The following is a 17,351-nucleotide window of genomic DNA, read 5'->3' as shown; positions in this document are numbered from 1 at the left end:
TCCCTTGTGATACATGGTCTTTACAGACTACTTCTGCATTAAACAATAAATATTAGTCCCCCAAAGATTTAATTTGTATATTAAATCTTGAAATAGTTTTTTTTTAACCATATCCTAGCTAGTAACTCTATACTTTTTCATAAGAACTAAGAATGTCATCAACAGCTGCCCAAATCACCTCAGGCTATTTTTTCATGCTTACAGTAAATGAAAATCTGCTATTACCCACACCTCCTTTTGCTCTATAAAGATTGTAACTGCAAGCCAGGCAATGCCGTAAAGACTACAATGAAACATATTTTGAAATCATTCCCACAGACATGAAAGAGAAAGCTCAGAAAATAAGTTTTAATCTTTTAGCTAAGAAGGCTTTAAAGATGAGTCACTCTGCCATAAAAATACATGGTATATGTATTTCTTAACAGATGTATTAACAACACAGTCCAAATGAACTGTTTTTGTTTCCTTCTGAGTTTATTTTTTCTTCATTTACTGTAGCTATCGTCACATAAACGTGAGAATGCAGTCATCCAGCTCTGATCCCTAAGCCACTGCACAGACAGTCTTAAATATTGATCTGTACTTACCTATTTTCAGTTTTAAGACTCGGGTACCTATTATAAGGATGTAAGGAAAATCATTTGAGAAGCTTTTTACATTTACAGGTGCTAAAATATGGAAATTCAGTATATTATGAAGTTCTGGTAGTGGTAAGGTAAGATCATAATAAAGACATTTCCAAACCTCTTTAAAATGTCCTTTGTTCAGATATGTCATTCCAATTACTATCACATCTTGTAATTTGCATGATTTAAGACGTTGTTCTTATGGAAGATCACTAGGCATTTTTTTTCCTACATACAATTGCTATCTGACATTCTTTAGAGAAAAAGGCAGAGGCAGGCAGATCTCTGAGTGTTTGAGACCATCCTGGTCTACAGATCAAATTTCAGGACACCCAGGACTGTCCCAAAAAGAAACCCTGTCTCAAAGAAAACAAAAGAAGGAGGAGGAGGATGAAGAGGAGGAGGAGGAAGAGGAGGAGGAGGAGGAGAAAGAGGAGGAGGAGGAAAGAAAGAAATTATGACTTATAATGATATTAATTAATGCAATTTGGTTATTATTACAGTAGGTGTTCACTAATTTCTAACATACTATTTCTAAACTGAAGTGATAAAAACCATGGATATCTTCAGGTTTTTTGGAGGGAGGATCTCATGTAACTTCTCACATGTTACAATCAAGGTGTAGTCTGATTGGTGGTGAGCAATTGGGTACTGGTGGGCTTCATTTCCTTGTTGACTGCTGGAATGAGATCCTTAGTTCACCACTGGCTATTGGCCTGTGGCCACTGTCAGATCTTTGTCTGGCAACTACTATAGGATGGCAGCTTGCTCATCCAATCCTGTAAGCCAAAAATGCAATGGAGGTTGGCTTCTAGCAAGACAGCGATGGTTAACTGTAATCCAGATGATAGAATACTGTCAACTATGTTGTGATTTAAAGGTTAGAATCAGGACAGTCCACAGTGAGGAAGATGAGATGACAGCTCACCCATCAAGCCCAAAGAGCACTGTAGACTTGCTGGAAATCCAATTCTTAATTAAAAAAAAAAAAACTAAACAAAACAACAGCAACAACAACAAAAAAACAAAAAAAAACTACTTTGGAAATCAGGACTACCGTTCAGTTGTTACGGGCACTTGCTGTTCTCTGATGACCTATATTTGGGACTCAGCATATATGTCAAGAAGCTCACAGTCATTTATAACTCCTCATCCAGGGGATCCAATGCCTTTGACTTCTAAGAGCACCCCTTTTCCATCTGCATATACTCGTATGTACACACATCCTACATATAAAGAAAAACAATAAAAATAATTCTTTAAAAAAATCTACTTTAAAGCATAGGGTACAAGTTTCTGTAACCGCTTTTCTGGTGATCAAGCTTTGTTCTCTTTTGAATCTGTGTCCTTGGCATTTTAAGTTATGAATTTTCTGTTGTTTGAAGACAGAATAATAAAGAAGAAAGAATTCACCTTAAATCCCTGGGTAGCCACTTACCAGCTGTATTATGTTAACTGTGTTACTTAATCCCTCAGCATTTTCAGATGTATTGGTTAAATGATATTTTAACTTAATATAACCACGTATTGGACTTTCTTTACGAGGAAATAGCAAGATATATCACCTTCCTGGAGTTTACTGGGCAAACAGTTATCTATCTAAAGAATCTATGTTCAATAACAGGACTAAAAGAGAGTTGTCCTGTCCCAAATCCCTAATTAACCTAAATGAGAAACTGGTTCAGTGATGTAGGAAAATGTGTGGTCCTTAAGGAAGAAGTTTTTCCTTTTATGTGTATATATTTCCGATGATATTTTCTAAATAGTATTCTCTAAGCATCAGAGTTACTTGTATTTTGGACCATTAGTGACGAGCAACCAATAGTGTCCATCCTCAGAGCACAGCAACTCAAGCCTGGTCCATCTTCTTTGCCCAACACTAAAACTTGTAACTTCTCCTTTCTCTGCTGCTTTCTCATTTCCACATAAGTTTCCTTGCCTCTCCTCATGAACATTAACCTTCATCAGGCGATGAAAGGAGACAGAGACAGAGGAGCACGGGACAGAAATCTCAAGGTCCAAATCAGGAGCAGAAGGAGACGGAGCACGAGCAAGGACCTCAGGACCGCGAGGGGTGCACCCACACACTGAGACAATGGGGATGTTCTATCGGGAACTCACCAAGGCCAGCTGGCCTGGGTCTGAAAAAGCATGGGATAAATCCGGACTAGCTGAACATAGAGGACAATGAGGACTACTGAGAACTCAGGAACAATCGCAGTGGGTTTTTGATCCTACTGCACGTACTGGCTTTGGGGGAGCCTAGGCAGTTTGGATGCTCACCTTAGGAGACCTGGATAGAGGTGGGCGGTCCTTGGGCTTCCCACAGGTCAGGGAACCCTGATTGCTCTTTGAGCAGATGAGGGAGGGTGACTTGATCGGGGGAGGGGGAGGGAAATGGGAGGTGGTTGCGGGGAGGAGGCAGAAATCCTTAATAAATAAATAAATAATAAAAAAAAAAGTTTCCTTGCTTCTTAAGTGCTCCTAAGTGCCAATACTTAAAATCTTTTGACAGTTTTGACTGAAGAAAATAAAACCTAGCATGGGAGTATTGCCTGGAAATATTTATTGATGTTATTAAGAATATTTCACTAGAATAAATCAATATATAATCACTATATTCAAGGATCGTAACTCCATTTTGTAGAGCTGTTTAACTTTGTCATTCAGAGAAAACCTAATGTTTTATTCATGTGGGTATTTTTTTTTTGAAATAGAGGCCACACATTCATATTTATAATATGGAAAAAGTTCTACATTAATATTTAAATATCTACCTCTAAATTTAATCAAATACAATTAGCATAATGGAAACAAAAATATATTATTCTAGTCAATACTATCTTAAATGGACTTGCAAGCTACTGTTTATTGGAATGAAAATTTTGAAGTTCAATTTCTATTTACACAAGCTACTTAATATAATAATCTTCTTAATATGTAGCCCAACACGTGTATGTTTAGGAATTGTAGCATTTCTTTCCACACCTACATAAGTGGGAATCTACTTCACACTATTTTATAAGCTAATTCAGCCTTTGTAAAAGTGCCATCTCGTCGACTGTCATGTAATAGCTGCTTATATGTGAATGTTTATGTTCCAGAACTGTCTCAATATAAAATTAAGCTCTTTAAACAAGGATCAATTAGTGAGGTCTCCAGTCTATGAATAATAACAACATGGGACTTTTCTGTACCTGGGCCTACTTATTAAATCCTGTCAAGTGGTGTTACACGGTCCCCTTCCTATTGCTTTTTCTTCGGGTTCCTACCATAGATGCTTCAGTCTCAATTCTGGGAATCGTGGGAGAGAAAATTCATGGACCCTGCACATGTCATGATTAGGTTGACTAGCATTTCTGACGGAGGTCTAACTGTAACAAAAGACAACAGACAGAAGCAAAGTCAACTGGCAGGGGAATTAGGAGAGTGACAGCTACTTGGAGGAAGTCATAATCAGGCTTGAAAGTCATGGGAGAGTTCATGGAGAGGTGAAATCAAAGTGTTGGGAGGGAATTGACATTACTATATATTGGCAGCAGTGTTCTCTTGAGTGTCTGCTGTTTCCTATTGCACAGTAACTATTCCCTTTCCACACCTGCATTGATTTATCAGATACACTTTATTTGTTGTATTTTGTATGGGTTTTGGTAAACTGTGATGTCCTGTGACTGCCACAATATTTCCCATCTGACTCAGCCTCTGGGGTCTATAGCACTGGCCTTCTTCTCTTTATTTCTCTCTGTAGTTCTTGTGTCTGCTGAATTTCTACCTGAGTACTTTCTGGGCTGGGTGGGGCTTCTGAAACTGCCCTCCCACATATCCACTTCCATCAACTGTTTCTTATCTACCAAGAAGTGAAAAGTTCACATTCTTCCTTGGCAGCCCTCAGTCAAGTCTCAGAGAGGCTGACTAAATGGTAATGAGGTGTAAAGATCCATGTTTTAGTGGGTTGAACTTCTTGCATCATCCCTGTTCTTTTCTATTTTTCTTTTTAGTCGGTTCTCAGCAGCTAAAATGGTTTTCCTTCACAGTGGAGAGGGGATGCTCCTTGCCTGATATTGTACATTGTTCTCAGTGAAACACTGAGGAAAGTGTTAAGAACTCAACATTTACTAAACACTACATCCGTTGCTTTTCAGACACACTGATGAAAGTACACTTCGGAACATTAGCACTCTTGTTCTGTCAACAGCACTTGGAGTTTTATACCAAAGCTTCACACCCAAACATAGTGTTAGGCCAATTGAGATGTAGCCGGGCACAATGTGTATTACAGAAATCAAGAGACGCAATTTAAAAAAAAATTGCACAAGTTTGCATTCCCACCAGCAATGGGTGAGTGTACCTCTTTCTCCACAACCTCTCCAGCAAAGTCTATCATTGGTGTTTTTTATTTTAGCCATTCTGACAGGTGTAAATGGTATCTTAAAGTTGTCTTGATTTGCATTTCCCTGATCGCTAAGGAAGTTGAGCATGACCTTAAGTGTCTTTTGGCCATTTGAAGTTCTTCTGTTGAGAATTCTCTGTTCAGCTCAGTGCCCCATTTTATAATTGGGTTGATTAGCCTTTTACAGTCTAGTTTCTTGAGTTCTTTATATATTTTGGAGATCAGACCTTTGTCAGTTGCGGGGTTGGTGAAAATCTTCTCCCAGTAAGTGGGTTGCCTTTTTGTCTTAGTGACAGTGTCCTTTGCTTTACAGAAGCTCTAGGCAGTTTGGATGCTCACCTTAGGAGACCTGGATAGAGGTGGGCGGTCCTTGGGCTTCCCACAGGTCAGGGAACCCTGATTGCTCTTCGAGCAGATGAGGGAGGGTGACTTGATCGGGGAAGGGGGGGGAAATGGGAGGCGGTGGCGGGGAGGAGGCAGAAATCCTTAATAAATAAATAAATTAAAAAAAAGACTTAAAAAAACAAAAACAAAATAATTGCATTGTGAAATCATTATTTTATTATTAATTTATTAATTTCACAATGGCTATTTTATGTCAACTGGACACAAGCTAGATTTATCATAGAGGAGGGAGCCTCAATTAAGAATATGTCTCCTAGCCAGTTGATGGTAGTGCCTTTAATCTCAACACTCCTAGAGGGAGAGGCAGGCGAAAACACAGAGAAACCCTGTCTCGAAAAAACAAAAAAAAGAAAAACAATTGTCAAAAGAAGACCTAGTCGTAGTTATCCTGTAGTGCATTTTTGTAACTAGTGATTCATGGGGGAGGGCGCAGCCCATTGTGTGTGTGTCTCTGTGTGTAATTGTCTCTGTGTGTCTGTGCCTATGTGTGTGTGTTTCTGTGTGTCTGTCTGTCTGTCTGTCTGTCTCTCTCTCTGTGCATGTGTGTGTGTGTGTGTGTGGCCATCCCTTGGCAGGTTGTCCTGGGTTCTATAAGTAAGCAGGCTGAGCAGACCAGGTGGAGCAAGAGGGCATTGCAGTGCTCTCATAAAAACAGAAAGAGAACAAACAAAACAAAATAGAGAACTTTAAAGCAAAGCTGCATCTTCAAGGTGACTGATTCTTGGCAACTAAACTAAAACCATACCCTGAAGAGAGAATGATTTATATTATAAAGGTTCCTAGGAAACTGGTATCTACATCTCACAGATTAACATTTGACCACTGTCTCTCACTGTGTAGAAAATCAACTCAAATCAATGAAGGAGTTTTGCTGTCATACATACAGTACTGCAGGCGAACATAGGAAAACACTTGGAGATATGGTTCAGAAAGTGATTTTATGAATAGGACTCTGACATCGTTTGCAAATGATCTTACATCAAACTCGGGAGCTTTGCAAGAATGGAAGCAATCAGCCAGTAACGGGAAACCATTCCTGGGAGAAAACATTTACTGGTTACTCTTCTAACAGTAACCAAAATACATAAAGAATTGAGAAAAATTTAATAAAATCTGTTCCAATAAAAATGAGCAGATCACTTGAAGAGATAATACAGAATGATAAACCTAAATGGTCAATAAAGAGACTAAAATATGCACACCAAGTTTTTCAGTGGCCAAGAGTATTATCCCACAGCACACTCTTACACCTCCTTTAGAATGACTATTATTTTTAATAAAAGAGAATGAAGAGCACTTAGAAAAAAAGGACCCTTTATAACAATGATGAAATGAAAGCAAATTAATATAAAAAGTATGGATAATACTATGGAAATTCTTCTCAAAAAGTGAAAATAAAAACACTATACGAGCTAGTTTCCCTTCATAGCTATGTATCTATGACAAATAGCTAAAATTATTGATTATAGTAGTCGCAATTGCTTAGACAGAGCGTGTCACTAGGTGCCTGAAGACCAGTAAAGGAATAAAGAAAATGGGAATATGCGAAAACAGATGAGATGTTCATTAAAAATAAAAAAGAAGCCCTGCCCTCTACAAGAAATTAGACAGACCTGAATACTATCCTGTTAAGTGTGATAGGCCACAACTGAAAGAAAATATCATATGTTCTTTCAGCAAGTTCTAACACCATAAATAGATAGAGGTGTGGGGAGATAGCTCAGCTGACAAAATGTCTGATTGCATCACAATGACTTGCATATGTGATCTATGCGAAGAATAATAAATTGGGAGTAAAATGCTGTTTTTTTCAGCTAATATTACAAACACATCTATTTTTACTGTGCTGAATTTTAGATCTGTTTACGATTGTACTGTTTTGCCATTATTTCCTCATCACATAGCACAATAAGAGTCAGATAAAATATTAAATGATTGTTTGTGAGGCCATAGTAGTGGAACCAGAATTTACCCTAGGGGTAAGAATTGGTTGTTTGGAGCCCATTCCCTATGAAGAAATACATTGCTCTGTCTAGATACTGGGAGGTGGACCTTGGTCCTGTCTCAAGTGATTTGACAGACTTTGTTGACTCCCCAAGGAAAGCTTTACTCTCTTTGAGGAGATAATGGGGGTGGGGAAGGTGAGGGGATCATGAGGAGTGAAGAGAGAAGGAACTGCTATTGGTATTTAAGATAAGATTGTTTAGCCAGGCAGTGGTGGCGCAAGCCTTTAACCCCAGCACTTGGGAGGCAGAGGCAGGCGGATCTCTGTGAGTTCGAGACCAGCCTGCTCTACAAGAGCTAGTTCCAGAATAGGCTTCAAAACCACAGAGAAACCCTGTCTCGAACAACCAAAAAAAAAAAAAAAAAAAAAGAAGAAGATTGTTTTAAAAAAACTTAAATGCTTACTGACTGAATTAATTGTGCTGGCACGATAGTTTTCTTTTAAAGGATTTTTTTCTCATTGCTTCTGACAATGCAATTTTATTTTACATTTTATGTATTATTTTATAGTTTGATTATTTACATTGCAGAGCTTCAATTTATACAGTTGATTGATTGCTACACAATCACTCAATCCTTAACTACAAGCCCAGATTCAGTTGTTAGTAGATACTTTTTATTTGGTTGATGTGTGTGTGTGTGTGTGTGTGTGTGTGTGTGTATGCATGTATGCACGTGTGGGTTTTTTTTTGTGGTGCACATGCACATGTGAAACATTTTGCATATTTGCATATGGATGTGCATACATGCAGGAGTAAGAGACCAGCCTCTGGTATCACTCTTCAGGAACGCCCTCTTCGTTTTTTCTGTGTATGTGCATGTTCATGCATGAGCATGGGTTCACACACACAGTTGTGCACATGCATGGAGAAGCCTAATATCAACCTCCAATGCTATTCCTCTGAAGCTGTTCTTCTTACTTCTTCAGGCATAGTCTCACAGGATTAGGCAATATTGGCTGCTCAACAAGCCCTCCAGATCCGTATGTCCTCATCGTGCCTGCCCTGGGTTTACAAATGAGTGCTAGAACATCTGGGTTTTAATTTAGATTCATGAGCTTCCAAGGCAAACTCCTAAGCCATTCATTCTCAACCTGTGTGTCAAGATCCTTTGTGTGTATGGGGGGGGTCACATACCTAATGTCTTGGGTATCATATATTTATATTGTAATTTATAGCAGTAACAAAATTATGCAAAGAAATACAATCAAAATAGTTTTATGATTTTGGGTCACCACAACAAAAGAACCTGTTTGCATCATTAGAGAGGTTGGAAAGCACAGGTAAAGCTATCCTCCTGGGCCATACATATTCTTTTCATTACAACTGGATGAAAATTTGAAATTTGGTCATAAATTTGTAGTCTTCTTTAAGCATATATACATACATACGTGTATATATATATATATATATATATATATATATATATATATATATATAATATACTGACCTTTAATCTTAATTGAACACTTTTTGTAAAAGGTATTTTAGTTTCAAACTTTGAAGATTCAAATGTTTTCAGACAGTTAAAAATATACAAGTGGAATGCATCAATCGAAAAATAGAAGGTATATTCCAACTATAACATTATATCAGTAACAATGCTGAGTTAAAATATTTGTTCCTTAGAAAATTCTTAATACATATACCATTTTATTAAGGTAAATAAGAATTAGTACGATTATGAAAGTCATATATGTTTTTATTTATGAGATACATTTTCATGAACAAGATCACAAATCAGAAATCCTAGTTCTCTAAAGGATATACAGTTCAATTACTTTTGATAAATCTGTAATTAATTTGACCTTCCATGGAGTGGACCTACAGAGCCTATAACATGTCACTTATACTCTAAAGAATTCCAAGTCATAACACAAAAATTTCTTTGAGAGTTAGAGAATTGTTAGAAAACTTAGCCAGCAAGTCACAAAATATTGTTCTTTATTAAAATTTTATGCCAGAAATTTGTATGTGAATAAAGTAAGAACAAAAGAAGCTCGGTGTTAGCTTTCATAAGTTACTTATAAATAATACAGTCCTGTCAAGTTCATTTTCCTAGTTGCCTGTGCCTAATGTGTGCCTTTTCCTGTTTGGATTCTGTTCCATCAGATACTTGTAAATAGAAATCCCATTGCGGAAAATACACCTCTCCCACCCTTGTGTCTGTCTCCAAGGGAAAACGTAATCTTCCGTCAGTCATCTAATTAGGAGTCAAAGTCTCTCTGCTGCCGGCATCGACATCTGCACAGGTCTGATGAGCCAGTGTGCTGACATCAATGAACACTTTATTAAATTACACACTCCCATAGCATGCATGAGCTCTCAGAGTCCTCATAGTTTATGCACTATTGCACTCACCCCCTGTTTGCTCAAGCTAAAGGTGTCCAGGCCAAACAGAGAATATAAAGGTCTCATGAGGTTAATAGATTTTTTTTATAAAACACGGTATTTGTTAGACTATCAAATCTTAAATTTAGGCTGTTGTTTGGATAAGAGATAAATAGCTAGAATTTAAAAGGTGAAAAATAAGACAGGGAGGTAGTGTGGACAATGGATTGATCGCTTTCTTTTTTCCGGTGGGGAAGCATTAATTTCTTAGACTAGCACAAAGGAACAATTGGTTGACATAAACACTTAAAACAATGAGAAGTTCCTGGATCCACAATAGATATATCATTAATATATATTGATTTTAAATATTCTCTAATTAATAAAATTACATATTCTTTAAGGCTTTTAATTACTCAGAGGCTTTCTAATAACAAAACAACAGAGGCATGCTGTTGGGAAGACGACAGGGTTTGGACATTGGGTAGAACTGGAAAGAAGTATTGGATGTAGAGGATCAAAATATATTCCATAAATATATGAAACACACAAAGAACACATAAGTTAGTACTCTAAATGATTTAAATATGTGATAAATGAAATAAAAGAAAGGTAAATATTTTTTTAAATTTACATTCCTCTTCTATAGAATTGCAAACAGAAGGTGGTATTGCATTGTAGTTTTTGTTTAAGTACACCTCACTTTGACACTGAGTACGTTTATGTAATTGTTGGATGTTCATATGGGACAAAATTAGCCGATAGTAAAATATGTTCTTTCTGTGTGCAGTTCTGTGAGTTTTAACCAGTCCTTGCAGTGATTATTACAACAGTCAAGACAGACGTGTTTGCAAGTCCTTTAATGTTTTCTCATATCATTTTGATGTTATAATTTGTAATCTGTTTCATATCCCTACATCGTTGCTGTTTTACAAAGGCTATATTAAGTAGAACCAGACATTTGAAATAATTTTTTCTTGTTTTATTTTTTAACACTGTTTATTTAATATTTGGTGGTATTTGTGGCTACATCATTGTCAACAGTCAATTAAATTGTGTTGTGGATACACTACAATTTGTTAACTCATTCATCCATTTGAGATGCTTATACTTCTTTTCTCAGTTATGGAAAATACTTACTAAACCAATCCTCCATTTCCATAGACTTTTATGTTAAGGGTTTTTAAAACTTAAAAATAATATGTTTAGGATGAAACTGCTAAACCAAATTGATCAAATTAGTCTATATGTAAAATTTTAAGAAATAGAAAATATGTTCATGAAATAGCTGATACTTTACATTCTCATTGGAAAGGTATAGCAGCTTTCAATAGTCTATTCTTGTGAACTTCTGAGGGTGCATTTTAAAATAGTAGGGCTTTAATTTTGTGATATGGTGTTCATTATAGCTCTAATATTCACATTTTGTTCACAAGATGATGAATGATACTGAACAACTTTTTACATGCTGTTTTCAATCTACTTTTTCTTTTTGGAAGATGTTGTATTGTTTTGTATCATGGGAGTATGTGTAGGCATGTAATAGTAGTCATGTTTATGCCATGCATGCATGTAGAGGCCAGAATACAACTGTCAGGAGTGAGTTCCCACCCTCCGTCTTCTGAGACAGAATATATTTCTGCAGAGGTGCTGCCTATTCAGTGCTAGTGGGCTCATGATACCTATTGACAGTTCTATCTCAGCCCCTCCCTCATCCATACAAATGCTGGTGTTACAGCTGTGTCTCATAGCATCTGACATTTTCCATGGGTTCTGGTGACTGAATTTAGGTCATCAGGCTCATACAGCCAACATTTTAATCTGTTGAGCCACATCCTCAACTCTGCTTTCAGATGTTTAATTGCATTTATTGTTGTTTGACAAAGTCTCCTTTGGTTGTTCAGGCTCTCTGGAACTAATAATGTAAACTCAGTGGGCCTTGAACTCAGTACAGTCCTCCTGCTTCATCCTTCCTGGGATAACAGTCACGTGCCTTTGAATTTTGTGTTTGCACCTAATAGTGTATGTAACTGAAGATTTAATGTAGAGATACTTTACCATATTAAAGTTTTACAACTCTGTTCCGATTCTAAGGACCTTGTTATTTTTCCATTTCATTAATTTGCGAGTAAGTGGTATTATATTTAATTTTGACAAAAATAGATTTGTCATTTTTTTTCAAGGGTCCTGATTTACTATCATCTCTAAAAAGTTTTTGCCTATTAAAATCACACAACATTCTTCCTAAGATATTTCTTTCTGGAAGGTCTATGACTTAGATTTTTATGCTAGACTTGTAATCTACTGCCAGTGATCTTTGTTGTTGTTTCCGATATCCCTTCACTTAAAGCACAATTGTTTCATTGTTTATTTTATTTGCGTGACCTCTCTTCTGTTTCTTTAAAAACCTGAAATTCTACCAGCTAGTCACTGCAAGATTTTTTTATCTAAATGTACAGTAGGGAATCTACACCCATGGCATCTCAACAGTATGGCTGTTAACAAAAGACCTGAACAATTACAATATCATTTGAAATGCCAATGTAGGTGGGAGAGCTCACATAAAGCCCCACCTCTAGATGAAGAGCTACAAGCAATTCAAAGCTTCAGTGAGAGGTAGAAATTAGCTTCCCCAGAAATAAATTCCCTACATGATTATCCAATCCCAAAGAGAGCCCTAAATATACTTACAAACAACACTAAAGAGATTCAATAAGCTTTATTTATATATTTATTTGCATAAAGATTTAGCAAAATTAATTAAGGAAAAAGAGGAAATGATTTTTAAAAAGTGAGAGCCATGGGAAGGAAGAGAAAGGGAGATATTTAATTATATTTTGATAACATACAAATTTTACAGATTCAAAATGAAATTGTCTTTTGGTATTCTATATTAGAGAAAACTGCTAACTCAGGATACATTTTTGATACTGTTCACAGAAAATACGTTAAAAGTTAAAAGTGAATACACATGTTTACGAAAGAAAACATAATAATTAAAATAAATTGGTATACTCATTGTAATACTGATAAATCTCATAAACAGTTTCTTACACTGTGACATAATCACACACAATACTATCTACTCCCACTTTCTCCTCCTCCATCTTCCTCCTATTCTTTTTACTATATAACTTCTTTACCATATTCATGTAATTATCTTTATAAAATGTAGGATCTACAACTGACATAAAAAATGTACTATTTGTTTAGTATGATGATCTCACATTGTATTCATTTTCTACCAAATGACTTAATTTCTTATGGTTGAAAAAGACTCCATTTTGTGTGTGTGTGTATAACATATATATGTATATTAAAATAATAAATGTAAATGCATAAAATGTCATATTTTCTCTTTTTTTCAATTTATTCTCAGCTCTTGATTCTAATATGTGGTTAATGCAAATAATACTTTGAGACAAACATTGGTGTCCAAATATCTCTTATGTTGACTTTGAGTGCTTTGGCTACATCCCAGAAGCAGTTGGCCTGGGGTTCATGTAATTGTGTTCAATTTAGTTATTTGAGAAAACACATCAAGATCTAGACAGAGAATTTTCTAACTCGAGACCCAATCAATAGCTTAAGAAATGACCCCAAGAACTGAGGAATGGAATAGCAGGAAATTCTGAAGATCCTCGTTGCAAAGGAAGTAACTGAGTGAAGAGATGGTTTGTCAAAACAGACAAAATCTTTGCTACCTATACATATGACAGAGGATTAAATTATAGAATAAAGAGAGAATTGGAAAATAATAATAGAAGATACCAAAAGAACTACTAAATTGCTGTGAAAAACCTGAATTATAGAAAAATTATGCCTTGTGATCTAATTTTTGTTTTTAACTGTTTTTATTCCATGATATTTTATGGGGTTAAGAAAGCAAGAATGCATGATGTACAAAAACACTGGAGATTTTTATGCATACTCTCTACTTCATTGCTTCCACATATTTCTTACTACATCCACCCAGTTATGTTAAAAGTCAGTATAATAAATTATAGTGTCATCAACAGAAATATTTTGTTTAATTAACTTAGTCAATTTAAGGGTATTGAGTATGTGTGTGTGTGTGCACACATACACACAAAGGAAAAGCAGACAATAAGATTATGCAGCCATCTAACAAATTGGGAAAAGTAGTGAGGGATGGTATCAAGTACAAAAATTTGAAAGATTAAACTTAACACAGAATATATACTAGTTGTAGCAACTATATAGGAGAAGAAATGCTGAACGGAAATCTGCTTACAAGAATAATTTTCAACTAAGTGAATGAATGGCGCTTTGTAGATTAGGCCTTAATGATCCAGAAAACAGCTGCTTTGGTTTATTTCTGGTACATGTCTTTGACTACTATAATCTTACTGAAATGAACCCACAGTAACTGTGGCTGGTGATAAGTGAAATATATAAGGTGTAGAGATTCTCTTAGAATCTGGGAGATATAGACATTATTTCCTTTTACACTTGTTATATTTGTTTTAGTGATAAATATTACACTATATTCAAGCACCAAATAATTCACTGAATCAGAATTATGAACTCCAATATTTCATATAAATGATCTCCTCAACTTGTGTTTTGGCTATTCTTATCAAATGAAAGACTGCATGCAGAATTTCACTTAGAATTCAAAGAATGTACTCTAGCAATTGGTAATTGTAGAGTGGGGATTAGTTTGTAGTTAATGAGTACAAAGATGAAAAAGGGAAACACGTACATACTCATCAAAGTCTGTTTTGATTAGGCACATTACAGTTTTAAATACTTCAACCTTCCTTTCTACTACCAAAATCCTTTAAAAACTCAATGTTAAAAATAGTTGAATCTTTGTTCTTAAATGGCTTTTCTTCTTTTTTACTGAAGTTCTGTCATGTTAGTGGTATATTTAAGAAAAAAGCAATGTGTGGAATTTATATAGCTAAGACTATTATTATCCATGAAGGCGGGTGGTTGTGAGGCTGGTCCCACGAGGGGTGGTGGGGTGGTAGTGGGTGGACCAAGGCTTTGGTGGGTCCCCTGAAAGGTGGCCTGAGGCCACATAGGAGACAGAAAGATAGATATACCATGCATAGACAGTTTGCATATAGAGTTCATTTAGTGGGTTATGGAAGGAGAAGGGAATGGGAGAAGGTGGGGGAATGGAGAAGAGTGAAGAAGAAAGGGGGGGGGGGAGATAAGGGAAAAGAAAAGTGAAGTAGTGAGGCCACTTGTTCATTTCCCAGTTGCCCAGACTCCCGAAATAACATAACAGGAACTGTATTAATTAAGTCACTCCTTGGCCAAATACTTAAGCATATTGCTAGCTAGCTCTTACATCTAAAATTAATCCATCTCTATTATTTTATAATTTACCATGAATCTTTTGTCATGACCTACCAGCAAGGTTTTAGCATGTCTTTTTCTGGTAGCAGCCCCAAGGATTCTCTAAACTCCACCTTTCTTCTCCCAGCATTCAGTATATTATCTCTGCCTAGCTCTATTCTTTCGCCCTATCACAGGCCAAAACAGTTTCTTTATTAACCAATGATATTCACAGCATACAGAGGGGAATCCCACATCAATGGGGACTTAACATTAATAAAAAAACACTTAAATATAAATATATAAATCTTGCTTCTTTTTGTTCAATTGCAAACTATGATAGAAAGTACAAATTAAAATTGAGCCAAGCGTTATCCAGATCGAACTGTGTCTATACTCAAGACAATAAAAGCTAATATCTATGGGGTAATTTTAGTGTTACATGTTGCCTACAGGTGAATAATTTAAGAGATATTTGTATTTATTTGTTTATTTCCCATTGAAAATAGATTCTTCTCTCACTCAATACATTCCAAACTCAGTTTTCTCTCCCTTTTCTCCTATTTTTCTATCACCTTCCCTCTCCCTCAGATTCAGCCCCTCCACCCTTTACTCTTTGGAAAAGAGGAGACCTCCAAGAGAGGACAGTCAAACCTGGAGAGCATGGCATACCAATTTAACTAGTCAGGGCTCACATGAGCTCACAAAAACTGAAGCACCATACACAGGGACTAACTACATGGTCTTGAAGGTCCTCTGTGGATATATTGTGACTGTCAGCTTGGTGTTTTGTTGTCGTCCTAACAGTGGGAGCAGGAGTATCTCTGATTCTTTTGCCTGCCCTTGAGTCTCTTTTCCTCCTATTGGGTTGCCTTGTCCAGTCTCCATAGAAGTTATTTTTGTTGTATTTTATGGAGTAGTTTCCCACAAAAATGTGACATACTGAACAGAAGTGAAAGTTCAGTACTGATAAAATGTGATATTATATATCACATTTATGTATATGTGAGTATACACACATATTAGCTGTTTTACAGAACCCATATAAGTCCCAGATCTAAGAAAATTTGGTAGCTGATGGCTTTTATCTGAACATCTTTAAGATCCCCTGAGAGCATTCTTGCTACTCATTCCATATAATGAAATAAACTCCAGCTACAGTAAAATGAGATTTCCAGGAAGTTGCATTTGTAATGTCACAGCTGTACTGGTACTGCTAACTTGGTCATGGATTAAGTTACATCTGGGACACTCTCATTTGCTGCTGAATCAAAAAAAAAGTTAAGGAAACAGGAGGGGAAACTCTTGAATGCTCTTCTTTTACCTATTAGCAGAATCTTAGAGAATGGGATACCTCAGTCATTGAATCTTGTATTACTTACCAAACTTTCAAATTTAAGTGAATTGTGTCTCGCTTGGAAAATGGTTTTGTGAAGATATTAACACATAGTATAGATGCTGACATCTATAAAAGGTTTGTGTTAGTCACATTCAGGATCTGAAAATCCATGTAATTAAAATTATGCTTTTTCTTGAATAGAAATAGCAATGATCTAAGCTTTTTGTATGTCATTATGCATTCTTTGCAGTGAGTGATGGCTTATTTGAAACTAGCAATCTTGGTCTTGCACTTACTGCTCAATTTAAAAGGTACCATTGCTTGTTTGGCCAGCTAATGTAAGGTCTGCCATGTTAATATGCAAATAAGATTTTGTAAATATAAGATTATAATTTAGTTTGGTCTTAAGGCAAAAGAACCAATATTCCTTCATATTGAAATATTTTATGAGTGATTATAATATTTTGTCTAGTTTAAAAATTATTGAGCACTGTGTGGATCCTTGCATTAGTAAAAAATTAGACAATATGAGACCTTGTTTTAAGTTATACCTAAAAATAAATGCATGTGCATAATACTTATAATAGAGTGATAAATATTCAATGTAAAATTCCACATTTTCTGACATTAGAGCACAGTAGGTAGTGTGTAATGAACTCTTGGAAAATATGATCAAGCATATGGCCTCTTTTTATTTGAGTCCTTAGTGTAATGCTTTGATTCAATTTTCTCATAATTCTTTATTTAATATGCATAAATTGGCCTTAGTTAAATAAAAAAGGAAGTATTTAATATGCTTTGACTCATTTGAATTGTAAAAAGCCCACCTGAAAAATGTCTGTTTTTTAATATTGAAATCATATTAGCCTGTATTGAAATCATATTAGCCTGTATACAATAGTATGGAATTCTAAAAGTATTTAAAGTGTCCACCCAAATTGGCTTAA

The 17,351-nt window shown here is 35.8% G+C and overlaps 1 protein-coding gene across 2 annotated transcripts in view; it reads left to right on the top strand.

Moving 5' to 3' along the window:
• Cdh10 (cadherin 10) overlaps positions 1–17,351 on the top strand; it is a 181,862-nt gene that overhangs the window by 43,956 nt on the left and 120,555 nt on the right. The gene's annotated exons all lie outside the window — the stretch shown is intronic.

The sequence above is a fragment of the Microtus pennsylvanicus genome, chromosome 6, assembly GCF_037038515.1.
Source record: "Microtus pennsylvanicus isolate mMicPen1 chromosome 6, mMicPen1.hap1, whole genome shotgun sequence".
Taxonomy (NCBI): Eukaryota; Metazoa; Chordata; class Mammalia; order Rodentia; family Cricetidae; genus Microtus; species Microtus pennsylvanicus.
The sequence above is the reverse complement of the archived record's forward strand: the minus strand, read 5'-3'. Positions and strand labels throughout refer to the sequence as shown.